The sequence below is a fragment of the Pelmatolapia mariae genome, linkage group LG1 (assembly GCF_036321145.2).
Source record: "Pelmatolapia mariae isolate MD_Pm_ZW linkage group LG1, Pm_UMD_F_2, whole genome shotgun sequence".
NCBI lineage: Eukaryota > Metazoa > Chordata > Actinopteri > Cichliformes > Cichlidae > Pelmatolapia > Pelmatolapia mariae.
In genome coordinates, this window is record NC_086227.1 from 39269183 (window position 1) to 39285099 (window position 15917).

Genomic DNA, 15917 nt, shown 5'->3' on the forward strand with positions numbered 1-15917 from the left:
GAGCGAGAGAGCAAGCGACAGAGGAAGACCAGTTCAGAGAGAGAGAGAGGAGGCAAAAGAGGAGGGGCAGAGGAGAGTGAAGGTGGTGACAGAGGAGGTGCAGCAATTGAAAAAGGAGAGACAGAAGAAGGGAACAGAGGAGGTGTAGTACTTGGGCAAGAGAAAGGAGGAGGTGACAGTGGGTCAGATAACTAAAGAGAGGGACAGAAAGCACCGAGTAAGGCTGCACAGGAGGCATGGATGACCAGGTAACAGACATAAAAAACAACAAAAATAATTGTGCATGCAAGCACACGCTGTCAGAACACCGAACTGGTCTGTATTTGGTTTGTGTGGGTCATATGGTGAGGGCAACAGTCAGGCAAATGAGCAAGTGAGAATGCAAGGACATATTTAGATTATTCAAATTCAAATTCAGACATCATCACCTGCACAAAGCCTGCAGAACCTGATCCTAAGTTTATAGTAGTGCAGAAGCGAGCTTCAGGTTCTCAGGACGTGCAAGAAGTCAGTTACATATCCATGCCATGAACATCTGTGCTCAAAATAGGAACACTGTAGCTTCACAGCTTTCTTCATCTGTTGCCAGAAAACAAGATGAAGCAAGGTGTGGATTATTGAAGATTGTAGGTTCCATCAAATACTTAGCTTGGCAAGGTTGAGCTCTATGAGGTCATATTGGTATAGTTTATTGGTGTCAATACAGTGATGTAAATGACTGAATATAGGCATAAATAACCAGAGTCACCATGTGGTATGTTTACCATCTGGCAATAATTTCGTCAGGGATTAATAAAGTATTCTGATTCTGAATACAGCAGCGGAGAGTCGACAAGCAAAAATGCCGGCGTTCAAAACAAATGTATTTATTTAGACAGAGATCTTGTTAGGCCTGTCACGGTCCAGTAGATCTGCCTGAGAAGTTCTGTTTTGGTTCTTTTTCTCTCCCTCTCTCTCTCTGTCACCTGGGCGGAGTTCTTGTGGGCTCCGCCTTTGGCCTACATACCTGGGAGATGATCAACACCTGCGCCTCATTAACTGGCCTCTACTAAAGTGAAGAACAGTGAGACTGTTCTTCACTGGATCGTTGCTTGACCTGTGTCAGTGAAATCCCGGCTTGGACACTACAGTCTAGTTCCCGCGTTTCAGCTTCTTGTGTTAACACTTTTGTTTCCTGTGTACAGACCCCCTGGACCTGCCCTTGTTCCCTACGGAGTTTCTGGTGCGAGAGAGGAGTGAATGACTGGTGAGACGCCAAGACAGACTGAAGAGGAGTGAGAGTGTTCCTCTGCTTTTCCCCATGGATTCCCTGGAGCCCTGATCCCTGCACGCTTGTCACTGTCACACATTTCACCTGGTGTTTGTGAATAAAACTCTCTGTTCTTCCTTTGAGCAAGGAGTCCTGCGTTTGTCCCCCCAGTGACCGTAACAAGGCCTCTTCTCCGTCTGTTTTTAAATCTCTTCTCCTCGGCCCCGTCACTCCTGCTGAAGGATTTGAAGGTGGATTTTCACACAATGCCTTTGCATTTTTGTTTAATCCCAGTTAAATAATGACGTAGGACATAACACCTGAGATTGTACATATCTAACATTAACATCTGGTAAGGACTAGATCATTCTCGTGGTGTCTTGATTTGTAAAATTGTAGAATTTAAACTTTCTACCACGACTGTGTCTGTTTCCTCCCCACAGTTTGATCCTACAATTTATTTGTCTTTGAATTTGTTTCTTTTACTTTTCTCTTGTGTAAACAGAAGAACATGATGAGTCCAGCTCATGAAAACTGATGATGTTCTGATTTTCAGCCTATGAAAATAGCACAGGGACAAAAAGGGGAAGTGTGGTTTGTTTTCATGGATATCGGAGGTGGATATAAAGGGAGCAGAGAGCATTCAAACAGAAGAACATCTGTCTGTGTCGGGAACCATGAAGACTCTGCTGGCTCTCACAGTCCTGACGCTCATCTGCTTCCTGAAGCACAGCTCTGCCAGTGAGTACCGCTGACCTCTGACCTCTGAGCGCCGTGAGTCTGAGCTGCACTCGTATTAACTCTGTGTGTGTGTGTTCACAGTACCAGTCCCTATAGACATGTTGATAAACAATGACGGATGCTGCGAGGCCGTCACTAATAAAATCCACATACCAGTGATAAAGGTGACGAGCGTGACGATGACCAGCGACTGCGAACTTAAAGCAATCATGTGAGTAAACACAGAAAGTCATGTGACGTGTGTTTGAATGCTGTTGCATGAGCATTTATACTCGACATCATGCGTTTCTTACAGAGTCACCACTGTGAATAAAAAGAAGTTCTGCCTTGATCCTGAGTGGAAACATGCAAAGATGCATGTGGAAGAATTCATGAAAAGGAAGGGAGAAGAAATGATCACTGATCAATAATCAAAATCAATAATCATGACAAATAATTCTTTTTTTTTAAACAAAGTGTTGATGTCGGCTTTAACCTGCAGCAAAACTTTAACTGATGATTCGTGATGATTACACAGAGTTTTTTAATGCTTTGTCTTATTTGATTCTGCTTTGAGGAGAAAACGTAACACTTATGTTTATCATTGCTTCACTTTCAGAATAAAAGCTTTTTCGTATTTGGTGCTCCCTGTTCATTTTTTAAAAACTATTATTTACTGATGCTTCGGTCTTTCTGCAGCATTTCACTGCTGACGACTGTTCAGCCTGAAAGTGATGATTATGTTCAATATGAATTTAATTTGTCTCCTGTTTAATAAATTAATTAAATGTCTGTCATAACTGTTAAACAACTGAAAACAGCTGAAAGTGTCTTCTTTGTTTGTTTTGTTATCTGTTGTTTTTACTTCATTACATTTATTTGTTTTTTTAATCGTTTTTTGGTGAAGTGTAGCTGCAGTTTAGAACACGCTGTATGTAAAAAACTTCAGCTTCATATTTTACTGCTATTTCTGTGTTTTTACGAATATTTCTGATTTTTTTTTTTTACTTAATGCGTTAAATGTAAATCATTATGTGCAGTGAAATGATCACAGTGGCATAAATTATACATGATTTTACTGTCAGAGTGGAGTTAACAGGAGCTCGGACGTGAATGGAAAGAACAAGTTCGAAAGCCTCGTCCTTACAGCCAAACTGAAGCCTGACAGCAGCAGGTTAATGAGCGTGGGTGTGAAAATGTCACGTTTGGGGGTAATATTCACGGGTGCTGTGGTTTTACTGTGTTAGAAAGAAGAATCGGAGACTTCTACATGTCAGTGTCTGATTGGATGTTGGCCTGTTTGGCGTGCAGGCAGTGAGGGTTTCTGGGTAAAACCACTAAGAACAAATCAAAGGGTCATAGATGGTATCAGTGATGATGATTGTGAGAAAGTGGTTTCAGTCAAAAACAGGTTTAATCAAACCAAAGTCATTTCATTTCAAACATATACGAGGTAAATGTGTGTGTGTGTGTGTGTGTGTGTGTGTGTGTGTGTGTGTGTGTGTGTGTGTGTGTGTGTGTGTGTCAGGTTGTGTTAAGGAGGGCAAGTCTGAGTCAGAAGTTTGAGCAATAAACACATTTTTCTTAACATGTGATTGGATGAGAAAAATAAATGGATGAATTGTTGGTCATTATGCTGAAACCAGTCAGGGTGACACAACATTTACTAATCTGAACCTTTAGCAAAGAAAAGTTACATTCTCATCCATCCAACATCTGTCACATCATCCTGTGTAGGTGAGCCTGTGTTTGCACAGGCGGCTGTGTGATGCTCGCCGCTGAGCGTCGGTCAGGACACAAGAATCGAGACTCGCTTATCCCTTCATGCTCATTTATTGCAGGCTTGTAAGCAGGTAGGTGTGTGCGATCCAGTGGCGGTCCTGTTTACTATCATAGCCAAGGGACTAACAAACATAAACAGAAGTTTTCACTATCCCTACTAATTAATGTTTTCTTGTTGTATCTCTGTTGTGGTCAGTGCTATCCTCTATGCTGTTGCATGCTGGGGCAGCAGGTTGAGGGTCACAGATGCCAACAGACTAAATTAACTGATCCACAAGGCCAGTAATGTTGTGGGGATGGAGCTGAACTTCGTTAGGGTGGTGTCTGAGCGGCAGATGTTGTCCAAGATAAGGACAATCATGGTTAATACCTCCCACCCACTCCATGGCGTACTGACTACTCACAGGGACACGTTCAGTGAGAGACTGAGATTACCGAAAAGCACCACTGACTGACACAGGAAATCATTCCTGCCCGTGGCCATCTCCTCGTACAACTCCTCCATCTAACACACTGTGAACACTGCAATAGTTACACCCTTTTTACACACACTCTTTTCTACTCTGGAATACTCTTTTTATAATCCTCTCTGTTAATCCTTGATATTTATAATTGAGTGATCTGTATGTATTAGTATTACTCCAGTATGAACACCCATCCCCCGGCACCCCTCGCCTTTCCACAGGTTGTGTGTGAGACTTTAAATCATCAAACTGTAAATTATAAATTTTAAATTGTTATTGATCCCTTTACCCCTGGTCCAAAAGTGTATATTTATTTTCTTACTCTTCTTATATTTATTGTTCGTTTACTTGCACTGCTGTAACTGAAGCCTCGTCGTCTCGTCTCTCTATATACTGGACTGTATGTAGCGGAGATGACAATAAAGTTTACTTTGACTTCAGCAGCGAGCAGGCGCACCGAGGGCTCTCGCGCTCACTTTTCGCATATAGAATTTCGAAAAAACATCGCTGCAAATTATAAGTTTGTATCACAATTTCCAGTGTTTTCGTGTTTGTTGGTTTGTTTTTATTTTGTTTTATTTTGCGAGTTGGTTATTAGATGCCGATGCAGCCAGCCAGAGAATCCCCCGCCGCCCCGCCCTCTCCTCCCAAACGGACGGTGCCCTTACTCCCAGCAAATGGGCGATAGAAAACCCAAAATGCGCTGGCATGATGTCGGGGCAGTGTGAGTACGAGCGACTTTTTTTTTGCTGATGCCCGTGATGCCGCCCCCACTATGATGCCGCCCATGTCGCCCATATCAAAAACTGCTACTGGTGCAATCTATAAATCAACAACGCAAAATCAACAAGCCACTGCAGCCCCCTCTGGCTTCTGCTCCGTGGCTGCTGGGTGACCCCTCATCTGGGGCTCTCCTCAGCTCCTCCCAGAAGGGTGGCACAGATGTCCCTCCGGTGGTCCTTGGGCTCTCACACTCTGAGGCCTCTGGATGTCTGGGGCCTGGATCTCCTCCATGTGTCAGGATTTGTGTCGTGGATGAGAGAAGGAGGACCCAAACGCTGGACTCACAGGTAGGTAGGTGAAGGCTGGTGTTTATTGCCGATGGAGTGAACAAACAGAACAGAGGTAGGAAATGGCTGACTGACTGAACGCAGGCGGAAACGACAACATAACATCACAAGAACATCACCAGAACATCAATGACACGACCGCGAAGTGGTAAAACTGAGGAATTTAAATACACAGACTGGATGATGACGATAATTGGACACAGGCGAATACACAGCTGAACATAATGAAACAGGAAATGGCAGGAGTGGTGAAAACAGAACAGGAACTGAAAACGCTGGGTCAATGACCCAGGAATCCTGACACCATGCATGCTTTATGCCCTGGGGGACGGGGCCATGGCTCCCTACACCCTCGAGCAGACCGTTACATGGAGCAACCTTTTGAATACAAGCGTGTTCATGTTCACAGGTGTACACAGGGCTGGACTGGGACAAAAAATCAGCCCGGGCATTTTGACTGGAGACCAGGAATTATAGAATGAAAGAATGAATGAAAACAGACGCTGTTGTGACAGTGATGTACACTGTTTTGTTGATATATGTATGATTTCTATACATTGTACATCAGATGAAAACTTTGGTTGTAAGATTCAGATTATTATTTATTAAAAGCGAGACATTTTAAATGAGAATAAGAAAGAAAAGTATTTCTTTGTGCCCCCCTTTCCCTGTTAATGCCCTACATGGCCCCCCTGGCAACACTTTGCTAGATCCGCCCCTGCACAGTTACCAGCTGTCAGCTACACAGAAAAGGATCCTGGTGTTATTTGTCTCTCAGAAACAGCTCATAACTTCCCTTCAACTCATTCATGTCACCTAAAAGGTAAACCTGTTTCTCCATCACCTGTTCAGCTCTGATGATTCAGTAAGGACATCTCCTGGTTTCATCTTCATGTTTCCCTCTCACCACATATCCAAACTGATATCATGACCAGCAGCTTTACAGCTGTGGCTCCAGCAAACATCAGCTGATACTAAATATTAAATAAATTCTAACAACAGCTGATCAAGCTTAAACGTGCTGCTGTTGTTTAGCATCCGCTGGTTTCCTCTTTGTGGTGCAAAGTGGGCGATAAACAAACAAGAGAGAAAAGCCCATCAGCTGATCATTGATCAGTTTCATGATTGAAGTAGGAACAGGAGAGGGAGGGGGGAGAATGAGAGAAGAAGAGGCAGCTGTGCAGCAAAGACAGAATAAATCCACCTTTGTGTCTTTTTCATTCTAGCTGAAGTTCGGGACAAACTGTGTTCCTTCTCAGCTCAATACAAAATGCTAATATTTTCTCTGAATGAGGGACCATTCCATTTTTTTAAGGTGCGGTTGGCAACTCTACTAACTAACCTTATGAATAAAATAAAGTTCACTATCAGTAACATCACAGCACCCACCCAGCTGTATAGAAACTCCGTCATGCTAGCTAGTACGCAGTACGAGTTATTGTAACTGACTGTAAAAAGTCAGCACAACAAAAATAAACTCCACCTAAACTTGGTTTATATCTGACCAGATAGACTGCAGGTCATAACTTCTTACCTGAAGTTCAGTTCAACTGACACTCGGACCGGCGGCCGCCTCGGGTCTCTGCTCCTCCTGCCTCCCCTTTCCCTCATCCACCTGCTGGCCTCAGTGGGAGCTCCGCCATAGCCACCACCAAACAACTGAGTTATTTTTACACATCTGCCAGCATCTGGCCGATCCACCACCTCTCATTGTTTAATGAACAAACAAAAACGTCGGCCCATAAAAACGAAAAATCACCATCACCAGTCCAGCTATGGGTGTGCACACGGGTGTTCACAGACACAAACTACACCTTTCTTGACTGCTACCTCATTGAGCGCTGTCGAACAACATCCCATATTTAGTATTTACTGTTACTTACTGTTAGCTAGATTATTGTGATGGTGTTGTTTTTATTATGTTGCTCTTTTTTGCTTGTTTTCTCTTCTGTTTTTCTTCCCCTCCCTCTCTTTCTTTCTTTCTTTCTCCCTGTCCTATCCCCCAATTATTTCTGTAACAACTGAAAATAAAATAAAACAAAATAAATAATAATAATAATAAAGGTCAATCAAATGAACCAATATTGCAAGGCCATGATGATCCACTTGGTAAAGTAAATCCATTGGACATCTTTCTTGGCCTTCAGACAATAATTTTGATGGCTAAATAACCAAACGGGACAGGCAAAAAAATAAATAAATAAATCAACAAAGGATGTCCTCTGTACATCAGGACTTAATAAGGTAGCTTAAATAAGTCAAAAGATACAAACCACAAACAAATGTCCATAATACAGAGGACATTAATGAATAGGCTGGTTATCAGGAGGAAAATAACAATATCCGTCACACAGCAGAGATAAGCTTGCACACAAAGAAGTAACTCTGTTCACCTAAAGCTGTCGTCTTAGTACAGTCATACTAATGACCGGTCATATGGTGCCACCTAGTGGTATGAACTGAACATGGCGTCCATATGTTGCCAAGAACTAACTCAAAACTTTAAATGTCGGTTTTGTCTACCTTTGACTCAACGTCCAAAAGTACAGACAGGTGTTCTGATTGATATATTATCAAATGGCCTGTGTGTGTGTGTGTGTGTGTGTGTGTGTGTGTGTGTGTGTGTGTGTGTGTGTGTGTGTGTGTGTGTGTGTAAGGTGCGTTTCACTCGTTGTGGCTCTTCTTCGCTATCAAATGGTGATTAAAAGTCTATTAACAAAAATAGAAACTATAACAGTAGGATGAGAAGAGATGAATCATTAATCTGGTGAGTCAGCACACAGCAGTAAATCAAAGATTGTCTCAGTGCTGTGGTTTATTTCTAAGGTGACGGCTTCACGTCAAAGCTCTGAGACTTGAATCTTGATCCATGTAAATGTGACAGTTTACTGTCCCACAGCCTCATGAAGCAGACCCGGAAATCCCTGAAATTAATTTGATGGGTTGAGCAGGTGTCCTGCTCTGGAGCAGGTCACATTCCCAGCATAGGTTACCACGGTGACTTATCCAGATAACAACTTTTATAGTACAGAAAACTCAGAGTTAGCCCTGAAGTCACCTGGATAAGACGAAATCCCTCTGCTGGAAGAAGCTCTTCTTCTTCAGTGTTTAACATCAGGATGTTGCATTACTGCCTCCTGTAGGTTTCTCCTCTAACCCCCCCACCCCAGATGTCAGGAAGTTAAACAGCTGGCCAGGTGACGACAGGTGTGTCCTGTCAGGACCCGCCTCATTTCGTGACAAAGCAGGTAGAGTGGTCATGAAGGTGTAACACAGTGTGTGCAGGCAACTGTTTAATGAGTGTTTATGGATCTTCTTTATCCTGCATCATTTACAATAATGCTCTTTATTTATGGATGATGAGCTGAAGGGAAATTCACCTCTTGCACAATAATAATTGTAGTTTCCTTTATTTTAGTTTTATAATGAAAACATGAGCCCATTTGTTGGCACAGTTAAACTCTTTAACTGTCCTCAGAGAGGAAAAAGCTCAGGATGACTTTCTAATAATTACAACTTCATAAACAGCAGCATTGGTTAAAAAATGTGTTCCTCTGTACTTTTTCCCCAATTTCCACTTCCTCGTCAGTCAATGTGTGAGTAATTTTAAATTCATATGCAGAATTAAAGAAGCCTGTTTTGTCTCTTTCGTAAAACCAGCACCAATCTCTACATTATGTCTTCTGCACCAATGCAACACAGCTGGGTTTGGTTTTTGATGAACTTTCACTGCTACAGTCAACAAGGTCTTACCAGAAGAATGTGACTTTGTTATGAGAAGCAAATGATCCAACTATGTTCAAATAACTGAATTCAAACATCAAAATAATCCAAAAAGTCAAATCAAGCTAAAAGTGGCTGCCTGACAGTTTAGCTCCAGAGATATTTTAACCAATGGAAAGATCAGCATCATGTTTTTTTTCACAACCTCGACATGATGAGTCCTCCAACTTTGGTGTGCTTTTTTTGTGCTGCCATACAGTAAAATTTGGGTTCAGAATGAAATACTTCCTGACAAATATTTCCTTTTTCCTGAGACCCACAGACTCTGGGTGGAGGCTGGGGTGGATGGAGGGGTCAGAATAATATAATCAAATGAACTTTGGCCAGCTAATACCAACTAAAGGGAAAGAATATCTGCAGTACTGCTGGATCCAGATTTAGGAAACACTTATATGTTTGAAAAGCTGCATAAGTCCCCCAGGCAGAAGCTCAGCGCACCAGAAACACAAAAAAATCAGCAGTTGGCTAACTGGGAACCCTCTAAAACACGCTAACCCATGGGGTAACCTGACAGCCTCTCAGAAAATGTAACTAGTCATTTTTGGAGGGAAATACATGAAATCACTCTTTGGTCGGCCACTTTCGGGGTTACGTCGCAGAAGCTACAAAGATTCCCCGCAGAAGTCCGACTCAGGCCTGAAACGTACTTCATCCTTTTCTTTAGTGTCACCTGCAGGTCACACAGTCAGTGAAGCACCTTAAAAAGGCACTTCTGCCTTTTTAAATGAAATAAAGTAAATAACACAATTTAATTTTCTTCCTGCTGTAATTGATGCTGTGATCAGATCAAATTTTAGTCACAGTTGAGTCAAAGGTTGAATTTATACCTTTATATTCTTTTGGATGTTTGCCGTTATAATTTCGATCAGGGTTGATGTGCATACATGTGCTAACACATGCATGTGTGCAGTGAGGATTGCAGGAACAGGAGCAGAGGTGAAAGGAAGGAAAAGCAAACTGGCTTTCTTTCTCTTCTTCCCTTTTCTCGATGTGCCAAAAATACCAAACATTTACTGTGAAACTCTTTCTGAAGGTCCTAAAAGTGTGAAAACAGATTCTCAGAAGCGTCTTTTTTCTGGTGGAAGTGCGACCCAGGCTGCGAGTGTCTAGACTCAGACGTGTTTCTGCTTCAGACTTCAGAAGTGAAATAAAATAACAGAAAATGTTCGGCCTGTTATTTTAGAACGTTTCTACCCTTTTTATCACAGGAGCTGGAACAATAGTTAGCTCAAGCAAAGCATCGTCCTGCTCACTTCACTGTTTGCCTGCATCATTATTCAAAATGTCTTCCATTCTATTGGTCCCTGTGTGCTCACCATAATTAACACCTCACTGATATCTGGTAAAGTCCCAGCTTATTTTAAAATGCTGCTATACACCCTGGCCGTCCAGTTAAACTGTTGGGAAGACAACGTTGGAGAAACGTGAACATTTTATTTGTACTGTATAATCTGCAGAGTCTGACAGAAATCTGCAGCTATCCTTTGAAGCACCGCTCCTCTAAAACAGCAATAAGGATCATTATTAGGCCAAATGTAAATAACACAATAACTTTATAACTTAAAGCAAAATTGGGAAACGTAAAGTCTGGAACAAGTCTTTATATTAAGGCCATCAGTCAAACAATACTGTTCTGGGTCTAAACAGAGCGCGTTGTGTGTGACGTCTTCTTTTGCGCATGCGGGCCGCTTTGAGGGTTCACACTAGAGCGTGTTTGCTGTCGCATTTTATTTGTAGTGTGAACAAGCAGACAAAAAAATCGGATTTGATCAAAAAATCATAATTGAGCATTAAGACCTGCAGTGTGAACGTAGCCTAAGTACAGGTCATCTTCCACGTCCCTGTCCTATGGTGTGCCACATGGCTCTGTGCTGGGGCCTTTATCGTTCCTAATATATCTTTTATATACTTTCACCTCCAGCATGTTTTGAGCTCCTTTGAGGACATCTGCTAGCACTGCTACACAGACGATATCCAGTTATACATTTCTTTCAAGCCCCAAGATGTTTCTAAGCTGCAGATTTTGAATGAGTGCTTAGAATCTGTTAAAGGTTGGATGGCTGACAACTTCCTCCAACTTAAAGAAGTAAAGACTCAAGTCCTTGTATGTGCTCCTGACAGACATGTACCTACGATTATGAATGCTCTCGGTCCTCTTTCAACATTTGTAAAATCGTCTATCAGGAACCTCGGGGTGACCTTTGACCCGGCTCTCACTATGGATGTTCATGTCAAATCTTTGGTTCGGTCCTGCTTTTATCACTTAAGAAACATTTCCAAACTAAGTCCTATTGTATCTCATACTGAACTGGAAAAGGTCATTCATGCATTCATTTAATGAAGACTGGACTACTGTAATTCACTGTTCACATGTTTAAACAAAAACTCCTTGAAGCATCTACAGACTGTTCAAAACGCTGCAGCAAGACTTCTGACCAAAACATCGAAGTACTCGCATGTGGCACCGTTGCTAACACACCTGCACTGGATCCCCGTCGAAGTCAGAGTCCACTTCAAGATTCTGGTACTGACTTATAGAGCTCTTCAAGGACAAGCACCTGCCTACATCTTTGAACTTCTTCATATTAAATGTGCTATACATGTTTCAAAAGACCGTTTGAGGTTCTGTATTGAGCTTTAGGTGGATTTATATGTGCTCCATGAAAAAGAAAAGTTTTCTCATGTCTCACAGAGGCATGTTCACTTCCAGCGTTCTGGCTTTTCTGTGGTCTGCTTCACACATAAAATAACTTTAGTGAATTCAGTAAACGAAAGAAAATAAATCTTAATCAGCAGAAGTTTAGCGTAAAACCACAACTTCTTCACTGTGACATATTTTGACATGTTTAGAAGAATTAATCAGCAGAAAAATTCATGGGAGCAGAAAGAGGAAGTGGAAGTAAAACAGGAAGCATTTCTGTTCTGTCCTCTTTAATTCACCTTCATTCATCTGCCAACACTAAGTTTTAAATTCATTATTGCTAATGCTGTTTTGATTAAAAGACAAAGTGCTGTACGCAGTGTTAGCATCGCTGTTCCAGTCACTTCACTTTGATTTATTGTTCTGTGACTGCACTCGTCCTCTCTGGTACGTGCTGGTTCTGTGGTGTGTGGGCTGTGAGTCTCAGGGATAGTTCAGGGTGAACCGACTGAAACATCATTCATAAAACTCATTCAGAGGTTCCAAAATCACGCCTCGGTGATGGCGCAAGAACTGGAGCTAACCAGTGATGATGTCCTCTGTGCCTGTCGTACAGATCGGTCCTTTCGAAGCATCGATGAGGTCTGATCTGACCCCAAAACTCTAATCACAAACCTTATTAACATAACAGACTTTAATGAGTTATTTCCCTTTAATGACACCTTCATAACAAACGATTCTATGTGAGTCTGCAGCTTAACAGCTCATAATTATGCCTTTCCATATGCAGTACCATCACAGCCCACCCGGGGGCCGTGGGCCACGCTGTGCTGATGAAAGTCACCTCAGTGTGTTTTCAGAAGCGCCTCAGAGCTGCCCCTCTGCTCCCGGATCTAAAATTAGCTCCAGGTTAATTTCTTAAGGACGGCATGTGAAGCTGCAGAGAGCAGATGAGCAGGGCAGGAAGTCAGACTCGGGGATGGCACACAGCAGCCTGTCATTTTTCAAAATAAAAGACCTTGTGCAGACTAAACATAGGTGTGAAACGCTCCCAGTTTGACTCCAAGGGTCCCAGACAGAGCTGCAGGTGCAGTGCATTTCAGGAACTACACACTCAGGCAATGGGAGGGTGTAGTCTCTGAATAATCCTTCTTTGTATCAGACAAAGAAGGATTATTTTGATCTTTGCATCGTGCAAAGCTACCCTAGTGTCCCGTAACTAAAATATGGAGCTGAAAATGAAAATAAGTCCCCTTTAATTACGTTTTACTACAAATTTTTTCTCTTCTCATCGATATTACATCACTCTCGCCTTTCTGCATGTGGGTTCTTTCTGGCTTTTTCCCGCTGTCTGCAGTACATTAGACTAACAGGCGATTCATGATTGGTCATAGGTGTGAATTGCTGTCTGTCTCTCTGAGTCAGCCCTGTGACAGACGGCGACCTGCTCAGGATGTACCTGCCTCTCGCCCAATGGGCTGGGCTGGGCTTGAGCACCCCTACAGCCCTGATCTGGAATAGCAGTAAAGAAAACAGATAGATGTTTACATTAGAAAAGTGCGCACCAAAAAGAAAGAAGAAGAAAGACCTTCATGTGGCATTAAATCATTGAACTGCAGAGTCCATGGCGGATGGATCGGCTTCACCGAGGATTATGTTGAGGCTCCTGCAGAGAGCTGATGTGTGGAATGCATTTAAACAGCATCGTGGTGTTCAGGAATGCATCCTGAGCACCACGATGCAGCTTTCATTAAACATCGTCACGTCACGCTGCCATCGATCACGACTGCGGGTAAATAAAGCGGACTCTGGATTTGGATTTGGACGTTTTAATGGAAGCTAAGTGGACGTTTTGTCACTGTGACACTCTGAGAAAGCTCTGTGTGGTTTATGGTGTACACAGCTGCTCACCACACACAATAAAAACCGCTGAGGGTGTAATTTTCAGATAAACCTCAGGTTTTAAAAACAGAGCTTTTAAACTTCTTCAGAGAATGCAGCACAAAAAGTTTTTTTGTTTCTCTGTATTAAAGAAAGGAGAAAGGAGAAGTGGAACCAAAGGGGAACCGCGACTTCTTAGAACACACTGAGCCATGAATGTGGACGTTGGAGGTGGATATAAAGGGAGCAGAGAGCAGGTCAGAGCACATCAGCCCTGCACATTCAAACAGAAGAACATCTGTCTGTGTCGGGAACCATGAAGACTCTGCTGGCTCTCACAGTCCTGACGCTCATCTGCTTCCTGAAGCACAGCTCTGCCAGTGAGTACCGCTGACCTCTGACCTCTGAGCACCGTGAGTCTGAGCTGCACTCGTATTAACTCTGTGTGTGTGTGTTCACAGCGCCAGCCGCTATAGACATAGTGATAAACAACAAGAACAACATGGTGATAAACAACGACAACAACACGGTGATAAAGAAAGACGGATGCTGCGAGGCCGTCACTAATAAAACCCACATACCAGTGATAAAGGTGACGAACGTGACGATGACCAGCGGCTGCAGTCCCGAAGCAATCATGTGAGTAAACACAGAAAGTCATGTGACAGGTGTTTGAACATTCATGTCATCTAATTTGAAGTTTTCCGTTTTGCAGCTGGAATAATTACTCGTTTGTGTTATTGTGGCTCACTGATCAGCTGCTCAGCTACAGCTTTAGTTTCAGTCTCTTTGCTCCATTTTTGGTCTCCACCAGTATGAGTGTAAATCATTAGACCTGTAAATCTGCTTCATGTGATCGTTCTCACCGGGTTCATCATCCGTTCCACTTTTTTTTAATGATTTTGAATGAAACATTTTTACGTGTATTCGGGTATTTTGCGTCTTTCAGCTTCATCACTGGCGCTGTGCGTGGTCCTTACAGTGTGCATTGTGTGTTTCTTACAGAGTCATCACTGAGGCCAAAAGGAAGTTCTGCTTCGACCCTGAATGGAAACACGCGCAGATGCATCTGAAAGAATTTAAGAAGAAACCCCAGCAGTCAGGAGCCCCGAAAGTTTAACACGTTGTTCCTTTGTGGGCGTGTTCGTCAGACATCAATGATTTTTACAGCTCGGTGTTCATGTTCATGTTTGAACTGTTACAGAACTTAAACCCAAAATTTCTGATGATTTCAAAGAAAACTTAATTATTTAAACGTTTCATGTGTTGTTTTTTTTAAACTGAGATAATACCAAGTAGTACACCTGAACCTTTCAGAATAAAAGACTTTTGAACTTAAGTATTCTCTGCAATTTATTTTGGAGTTTGAATCAGAGTTGGATGTCTTCCTCACACACAAAGGTTAGTCATGGAGTTCCACAAGCTTGTCACATTATACGTGCTGTTCTTAGGTAATATTATGAGACATTTCAGTGGAGACAATAAAGAGCAATTGTAGCTTTCCAGAAGCTCGACGCTCCACGTTGTCCCTCTCAGGTACACGGTGACTCAGTCCAGAATTATCAAAGACAAAGTTCAAACAGATGCAGAGACACTGAGAGGTTAAAAAACCCCTTCCTGTCCCCTATCAAAATAAAAGCATACATTTTAAGCACAAGAAATCAAGCTAAGAACTTATTCCATTATTCTTAATATGTCAGTCTGTAAGTATTCCTTCCAATATAATACAACTCTAAGCAAGTGAGCCATAACTTTATAGTTTTAATCATTAAGCCAAATTATGTTAAACATCTAAACTCCATAAACTGCATCGAGGCTCCTACAGCGATATTTATTTATGAAACAAACTACAAAGATTATTGTCTGTGAAGGTTCTCAGTCATCCAGGTCATCGTAGTCTAAGGAGCTTGGAAAGAAAAGCGTCTGGACTTCTTAAAGTTGCTTGAAGACGTTTCACCTCTCATCTGAGAAGCTTCTTCAGTTCTAAGGTCAAATGGCCGAGAGTCCCAGATTTAAACCCAGTGGGAGTATCCCCCCAAAGAGGGACAAAGGACCCCCTGGTGATCCTCTAATCACATGAGCCAAGGTGTGAAAGCGGGTGTGGGACCTAATCAGCCAGGGTTTCGGGTGAGCTCATTGTGAAACCTGGCCCCACCCTATCATGTGAATTCCTGAGGTCAGATGGCCCAGAATGTGAGTGGGCGTTAAGGCATCTGGGAAGGGAACTCAAAACTGGATTATAGATGGCAGACAGTTGGTGTCGTAAACCACCGCCTCTGTTCAAAGATGGTCGCTCACATGGACATAGATGGCCTCTTTCACTCCTC